We start from the raw sequence: 9254 nt of genomic DNA on the forward strand, positions 1-9254 counted from the left end.
ATGATATCTTCGATCATGCATACCCCAGTTTTAGGCATTTTTCGCTGCATTTTAGAGTATAAAATAGCCTTATAGGCAAATAGAACCGGTGATCGAATATCATTCCAGGCACCCCGACGGGTGCTTCTTGTAGGGAATCGAGAGCCCTAAATTTCAAGACCTTAACGGACCTCATACCATTTTTGGGTACGGAGATATCTTCGAGATTAGCTCCCCCTTACAAGCTATATGGGAGCGCGTTAAAAGTACGAAATATCGCGAAATTTGGCATACTTTGACGCGTTAGTTACCGGTGACCAAATATCATCCCAGGCACCCCCTTGGGTGCTTCTTGTAGGGTTTAGAGTCCCCTAAATGGAAACATTGGTCCCAGCCTCGTCAGGTGCAGGGATGCTGAGATATCTTCGATCATGCATACCCCAGTTTTAGGCATTTTTCGCTGCATTTTAGAGTATAAAATAGCCTTATAGGCAAATAGAACCGGTGATCGAATATCATTCCAGGCACCCCGACGGGTGCTTCTTGTAGGGAATCGAGAGCCCTAAATTTCAAGACCTTAACGGACCTCATACCATTTTTGGGTACGGAGATATCTTCGAGATTAGCTCCCCCTTACAAGCTATATGGGAGCGCGTTAAAAGTACGAAATATCGCGAAATTTGGCATACTTTGACGCGTTAGTTACCGGTGACCAAATATCATCCCAGGCACCCCTGGGGTGCTTCTTGTAGGGTTTAGAGTCCCCTAAATGGAAACATTGGTCCCAGCCTCGTCAGGTGCAGGGATGCTGAGATATCTTCGATCATGCATACCCCAGTTTTAGGCATTTTTCGCTGCATTTTAGAGTATAAAATAGCCTTATAGGCAAATAGAACCGGTGATCGAATATCATTCTAGGCACCCCGACGGTGCTTCTTGTAGGGAATCGAGAGCCCTAAATTTCAAGACCTTAACGGACCTCATACCATTTTTGGGTACGGAGATATCTTCGAGATTAGCTCCCCCTTACAAGCTATATGGGAGCGCGTTAAAAGTACGAAATATCGCGAAATTTGGCATACTTTGACGCGTTAGTTACCTGGTGACCAAATATCATCCCAGGCACCCCCTGGGGTGCTTCTTGTAGGGTTTAGAGTCCCCTAAATGGAAACATTAGTCCCAGCCTCGTCAGGTGCAGGGATGCTGAGATATCTTCGATCATGCATACCCCAGTTTTAGGCATTTTTCGCTGCATTTTAGAGTATAAAATAGCCTTATAGGCAAATAGAACCGGTGATCGAATATCATTCCAGGCACCCCGACGGGTGCTTCTTGTAGGGAATCGAGAGCCCTAAATTTCAAGACCTTAACGGACCTCATACCATTTTGGGTACGGAGATATCTTCGAGATTAGCTCCCCCTTACAAGCTATATGGGAGCGCGTTAAAAGTACGAAATATCGCGAAATTTGGCATACTTTGACGCGTTAGTTACCGGTGACCAAATATCATCCCAGGCACCCCCGGGGTGCTTCTTGTAGGGTTTAGAGTCCCCTAAATGGAAACATTAGGTCCCAGCCTCGTCAGGTGCAGGGATGCTGAGATATCTTCGATCATGCATACCCCAGTTTTAGGCATTTTTCGCTGCATTTTAGAGTATAAAATAGCCTTATAGGCAAATAGAACCGGTGATCGAATATCATTCCAGGCACCCCGACGGGTGCTTCTTGTAGGGAATCGAGAGCCCTAAATTTCAAGACCTTAACGGACCTCATACCATTTTTGGGTACGGAGATATCTTCGAGATTAGCTCCCCCTTACAAGCTATATGGGAGCGCGTTAAAAGTACGAAATATCGCGAAATTTGGCATACTTTGACGCGTTAGTTACCGGTGACCAAATATCATCCCAGGCACCCCCGGGGTGCTTCTTGTAGGGTTTAGAGTCCCCTAAATGGAAACATTGGTCCCAGCCTCGTCAGGTGCAGGGATGCTGAGATATCTTCGATCATGCATACCCCAGTTTTAGGCATTTTTCGCTGCATTTTAGAGTATAAAATAGCCTTATAGGCAAATAGAACCGGTGATCGAATATCATTCCAGGCACCCCGACGGGTGCTTCTTGTAGGGAATCGAGAGCCCTAAATTTCAAGACCTTAACGGACCTCATACCATTTTTGGGTACGGAGATATCTTCGAGATTAGCTCCCCCTTACAAGCTATATGGGAGCGCGTTAAAAGTACGAAATATCGCGAAATTTGGCATACTTTGACGCGTTAGTTACCGGTGACCAAATATCATCCCAGGCACCCCCTGGGGTGCTTCTTGTAGGGTTTAGAGTCCCCTAAATGGAAACATTGGTCCCAGCCTCGTCAGGTGCAGGGATGCTGAGATATCTTCGATCATGCATACCCCAGTTTTAGGCATTTTTCGCTGCATTTTAGAGTATAAAATAGCCTTATAGGCAAATAGAACCGGTGATCGAATATCATTCCAGGCACCCCGACGGGTGCTTCTTGTAGGGAATCGAGAGCCCTAAATTTCAAGACCTTAACGGACCTCATACCATTTTTGGGTACGGAGATATCTTCGAGATTAGCTCCCCCTTACAAGCTATATGGGAGCGCGTTAAAAGTACGAAATATCGCGAAATTTGGCATACTTTGACGCGTTAGTTACCGGTGACCAAATATCATCCCAGGCACCCCCGGGGTGCTTCTTGTAGGGTTTAGAGTCCCCTAAATGGAAACATTGGTCCCAGCCTCGTCAGGTGCAGGGATGCTGAGATATCTTCGATCATGCATACCCCAGTTTTAGGCATTTTTCGCTGCATTTTAGAGTATAAAATAGCCTTATAGGCAAATAGAACCGGTGATCAAATATCATTGCAGGCACATCGACGGGTGCTTCTTGTAGGGAATCGAGAGCTCTAATTTTCAAGACCTTAACGAACCTCATACCATTTTTGGGTACGGAAATATCTTCGAGATTAGCTCCCCCTTACAAGCTATATGGGAGCGCGTTAAAAGTACGAAATATCGCGAAATTTGGCATACTTTGACGCGTTAGTTACCGGTGACCAAATATCATCCCAGGCACCCCCTGGGGTGCTTCTTGTAGGGTTTAGAGTCCCCTAAATGGAAACATTGGTCCCAGCCTCGTCAGGTGCAGGGATGCTGAGATATCTTCGATCATGCATACCCCAGTTTTAGGCATTTTTCGCTGCATTTTAGAGTATAAAATAGCCTTATAGGAAAATAGAACCGGTGATCGAATATCATTCCAGGCACCCCGACGGTTGCTTCTTGTAGGGAATCGAGAGCCCTAAATTTCAAGACCTTAACGGACCTCATACCATTTTTGGGTACGGAGATATCTTCGAGATTAGCTCCCCCTTACAAGCTATATGGGAGCGCGTTAAAAGTACGAAATATCGCGAAATTTGGCATACTTTGACGCGTTAGTTACCGGTGACCAAATATCATCCCAGGCACCCCCGGGGTGCTTCTTGTAGGGTTTAGAGTCCCTAAATGGAAACATTGGTCCCAGCCTCGTCAGGTGCAGGGATGCTGAGATATCTTCGATCATGCATACCCCAGTTTTAGGCATTTTTCGCTGCATTTTAGAGTATAAAATAGCCTTATAGGCAAATAGAACCGGTGATCGAATATCATTCCAGGCACCCCGACGGGTGCTTCTTGTAGGGAATCGAGAGCCCTAAATTTCAAGACCTTAACGGACCTCATACCATTTTTGGGTACGGAGATATCTTCGAGATTAGCTCCCCCTTACAAGCTATATGGGAGCGCGTTAAAAGTACGAAATATCGCGAAATTTGGCATACTTTGACGCGTTAGTTACCGGTGACCAAATATCATCCCAGGCACCCCCGGAGGTGCTTCTTGTAGGGTTTAGAGTCCCCTAAATGGAAACATTAGTCCCAGCCTCGTCAGGTGCAGGGATGCTGAGATATCTTCGATCATGCATACCCCAGTTTTAGGCATTTTTCGCTGCATTTTAGAGTATAAAATAGCCTTATAGGCAAATAGAACCGGTGATCGAATATCATTCAGGCACCCCGTCGGGTGCTTCTTGTAGGGAATCGAGAGCCCTAAATTTCAAGACCTTAACGGACCTCATACCATTTTTGGGTACGGAGATATCTTCGAGATTAGCTCCCCCTTACAAGCTATATGGGAGCGCGTTAAAAGTACGAAATATCGCGAAATTTGGCATACTTTGACGCGTTAGTTACCGGTGACCAAATATCATCCCAGGCACCCCCGGGGTGCTTCTTGTAGGGTTTAGAGTCCCCTAAATGGAAACATTGGTCCCAGCCTCGTCAGGTGCAGGGATGCTGAGATATCTTCGATCATGCATACCCCAGTTTTAGGCATTTTTCGCTGCATTTTAGAGTATAAAATAGCCTTATAGGCAAATAGAACCGGTGATCGAATATCATTCCAGGCACCCCGACGGGTGCTTCTTGTAGGGAATCGAGAGCCCTAAATTTCAAGACCTTAACGGACCTCATACCATTTTTGGGTACGGAGATATCTTCGAGATTAGCTCCCCCTTACAAGCTATATGGGAGCGCGTTAAAAGTACGAAATATCGCGAAATTTGGCATACTTTGACGCGTTAGTTACCGGTGACCAAATATCATCCCAGGCACCCCCGGGGTGCTTCTTGTAGGGTTTAGAGTCCCCTAAATGGAAACATTGGTCCCAGCCTCGTCAGGTGCAGGGATGCTGAGATATCTTCGATCATGCATACCCCAGTTTTAGGCATTTTTCGCTGCATTTTAGAGTATAAAATAGCCTTATAGGCAAATAGAACCGGTGATCGAATATCATTCCAGGCACCCCGACTGGTGCTTCTTGTAGGGAATCGAGAGCCCTAAATTTCAAGACCTTAACGGACCTCATACCATTTTTGGGTACGGAGATATCTTCGAGATTAGCTCCCCCTTACAAGCTATATGGGAGCGCGTTAAAAGTACGAAATATCGCGAAATTTGGCATACTTTGACGCGTTAGTTACCGGTGACCAAATATCATCCCAGGCACCCCCCGGGGTGCTTCTTGTAGGGTTTAGAGTCCCCTAAATGGAAACATTGGTCCCAGCCTCGTCAGGTGCAGGGATGCTGAGATATCTTCGATCATGCATACCCCAGTTTTAGGCATTTTTCGCTGCATTTTAGAGTATAAAATAGCCTTATAGGCAAATAGAACCGGTGATCGAATATCATTCCAGGCACCCCGACGGGTGCTTCTTGTAGGGAATCGAGAGCCCTAAATTTCAAGACCTTAACGGACCTCATACCATTTTTGGGTACGGAGATATCTTCGAGATTAGCTCCCCCTTACAAGCTATATGGGAGCGCGTTTAAAAGTACGAAATATCGCGAAATTTGGCATACTTTGACGCGTTAGTTACCGGTGACCAAATATCATCCCAGGCACCCCTTGGGGTGCTTCTTGTAGGGTTTAGAGTCCCCTAAATGGAAACATTGGTCCCAGCCTCGTCAGGTGCAGGGATGCTGAGATATCTTCGATCATGCATACCCCAGTTTTAGGCATTTTTCGCTGCATTTTAGAGTATAAAATAGCCTTATAGGCAAATAGAACCGGTGATCGAATATCATTCCAGGCACCCCGACGGGTGCTTCTTGTAGGGAATCGAGAGCCCTAAATTTCAAGACCTTAACGGACCTCATACCATTTTTGGGTACGGAGATATCTTCGAGATTAGCTCCCCCTTACAAGCTATATGGGAGCGCGTTAAAAGTACGAAATATCGCGAAATTTGGCATACTTTGACGCGTTAGTTACCGGTGACCAAATATCATCCCAGGCACCCCCGGGGTGCTTCTTGTAGGGTTTAGAGTCCCCTAAATGGAAACATTAGGTCCCAGCCTCGTCAGGTGCAGGGATGCTGAGATATCTTCGATCATGCATACCCCAGTTTTAGGCATTTTTCGCTGCATTTTAGAGTATAAAATAGCCTTATAGGCAAATAGAACCGGTGATCGAATATCATTCCAGGCACCCCGACGGGTGCTTCTTGTAGGGAATCGAGAGCCCTAAATTTCAAGACCTTAACGGACCTCATACCATTTTTGGGTACGGAGATATCTTCGAGATTAGCTCCCCCTTACAAGCTATATGGGAGCGCGTTAAAAGTACGAAATATCGCGAAATTTGGCATACTTTGACGCGTTAGTTACCGGTGACCAAATATCATCCCAGGCACCCCCGGGGTGCTTCTTGTAGGGTTTAGAGTCCCCTAAATGGAAACATTGGTCCCAGCCTCGTCAGGTGCAGGGATGCTGAGATATCTTCGATCATGCATACCCCAGTTTTAGGCATTTTTCGCTGCATTTTAGAGTATAAAATAGCCTTATAGGCAAATAGAACCGGTGATCAAATATCATTGCAGGCACACCGACGGGTGCTTCTTGTAGGGAATCGAGAGCCCTAAATTTCAAGACCTTAACGGACCTCATACCATTTTTGGGTACGGAGATATCTTCGAGATTAGCTCCCCCTTACAAGCTATATGGGAGCGCGTTAAAAGTACGAAATATCGCGAAATTTGGCATACTTTGACGCGTTAGTTACCGGTGACCAAATATCATCCCAGGCACCCCAAGGGGTGCTTCTTGTAGGGTTTAGAGTCCCCTAAATGGAAACATTGGTCCCAGCCTCGTCAGGTGCAGGGATGCTGAGATATCTTCGATCATGCATACCCCAGTTTTAGGCATTTTTCGCTGCATTTTAGAGTATAAAATAGCCTTATAGGCAAATAGAACCGGTGATCGAATATCATTCCAGGCACCCCGACGGGTGCTTCTTGTAGGGAATCGAGAGCCCTAAATTTCAAGACCTTAACGGACCTCATACCATTTTTGGGTACGGAGATATCTTCGAGATTAGCTCCCCCTTACAAGCTATATGGGAGCGCGTTAAAAGTACGAAATATCGCGAAATTTGGCATACTTTGACGCGTTAGTTACCGGTGACCAAATATCATCCCAGGCACCCCGATGGGTGCTTCTTGTAGGGTTTAGAGTCCCCTAAATGGAAACATTGGTCCCAGCCTCGTCAGGTGCAGGGATGCTGAGATATCTTCGATCATGCATACCCCAGTTTTAGGCATTTTTCGCTGCATTTTAGAGTATAAAATAGCCTTATAGGCAAATAGAACCGGTGATCGAATATCATTCCAGGCACACCGACGGGTCTTATGTTAATCTACCATTGTTTTACTTTTTGGCACCGCAAATCACAGTCATAGTATCATAAAAATATAAAAAGTAAGCCGATCAAATGAATAAATGCTGAGCTGGATTAAATTAATTGATTATGTATCGTCAAAACCCTTAATGCATGATATTTAGAATGTAACAATGCTAACAAAGTCATAAACATGCCGTAACAGACTGTTATTAACTTTAAAAAAATGAATTTGGAATAAAGCATTTCTTATGAGTTTTTTTATCTTCAAACGACATGATTGCAGTGTTGTTTTGAGTCAAGCGGTAACATAACGCAGTTTGTAAGTTTGGAAATATATTATACATAGAACACTACGCAATTTACATTTACAAAACATTATTATAAGTTTCTTGAGATATGTTCATGCACAACATGACCCCGAATACATGTAAACGCTATATTCCATGTATACTGTCTTCCAGGACTGGTTCTTAAAAAATAAATTACAGTCAGGTTTAGATGCAGAAAAAACAAACAATTATCTCTTGTTATCAAACACATTGAGTGTTTGCGTAAATTTCAGTAGTACATAAAGGTACTAAATCCCTTCAAATCCGACCTAATACTCTTCTTCACCCCAACAGTTATGACATAGCAAACACAACTACAATGGACACATGGTATTATATCATACTTCAAAAATAAATCAACGCCATTGGTGTAGGACAGGTCACGCGGTGACCACATATGTTTCCATTTTTTGGCACCAATCTTTAAATCGTGCCAAAAGGTTGTATTTTTCCGAGTCAAATGAAGAAATGAGATATCATAAAGATGTTTTTATTATTGTTGTCTTGAGAAATGTCGACAGGTTGTCGAAGTGAAAAATACATATATATATATATATCTATTAATGACTTTTATCAGTCATCAAGAGTGAACTGATCTACTGCCGAAATTGTATAACTTAAGAAATGTTATGGACATCGTACACCATTTGTAGACTTTCCTTGCGCTACACAAGTCGGGCCGCAATATTGATGTACACAATGCTTGTCTACACTATCTTTTCTTTACTACATATAGGGAACATTAACATAGGGAAATGTTTATATAATTTATCTGTCATAACGATGCGTTCTCATTAGCGTCAATTAATCAAGTACAGGAGCTATTCGATTTTGTTTATTTTGCCATTAATCATAATGTTAAATTGTTTGACATGATGAATCTCATTTTGGTAACATTTGAATGGGTATTGTTTGATACATTTGAAATAAACGCCAAAAAGTTTAATAAACAGATTTATTCAAGTTTTAATTTCGTTTTATCAATTAATGTAATATAGTTAACCATTTCTTTGCACATTTCGAAACAACTCGTGGCTTAGTTCCTTAGATGAAATTGACAACAAACTCGACTTACCCCTTTGCTCCTTGTATGATAATATCAACAACTGGGCCAATATCCGTTTTTCCTTGTTCATGAATATCAAATTGCTGCTATTTTGGTGTCCTATTATATGCATCCAAATTGATTATGCCACAATATGGACACAGATAATAAGCCAAATACTTTAGAGTTAAGATAATCCATTCGTTCTTCGTATATCCCATTTTACACATTCATAGTGTACTGAAAAATAATCACGTTATGCGAATGTTTGGCAATGCATAGAATGTTCATTTACTATGTGTTGTTAATTTAACATATCATATAAATTCTTAAATTGAATTCGAAACTTTCATTGAAATGTTTTAGGCACCTTAATTGCGTGCTTGCTTTGCAAAAAAACATATATGGGTAACAAAGATCGACTGTCGATATATCTGAATGAAGATGCTGTTTTATTATACTAATGTATAACTAGTTCAATTTGCGTTCTCAAAATTTAAAATAGAATTAAAAGGTTCCAAATGGATGAACCAGATATGTTGCAATCTCACATGTTGTATTTATAACAATGGATTTTCAAACAGAACATTCTTTTTTTGAAATAGAAAATTTTAGATATAGTTTTAATAAAAAGAAAATATCTTGTCATATGTACTCACTA

This window comes from Mya arenaria, chromosome 7, assembly GCF_026914265.1.
Source record: "Mya arenaria isolate MELC-2E11 chromosome 7, ASM2691426v1".
NCBI classification, from domain to species: domain Eukaryota; kingdom Metazoa; phylum Mollusca; class Bivalvia; order Myida; family Myidae; genus Mya; species Mya arenaria.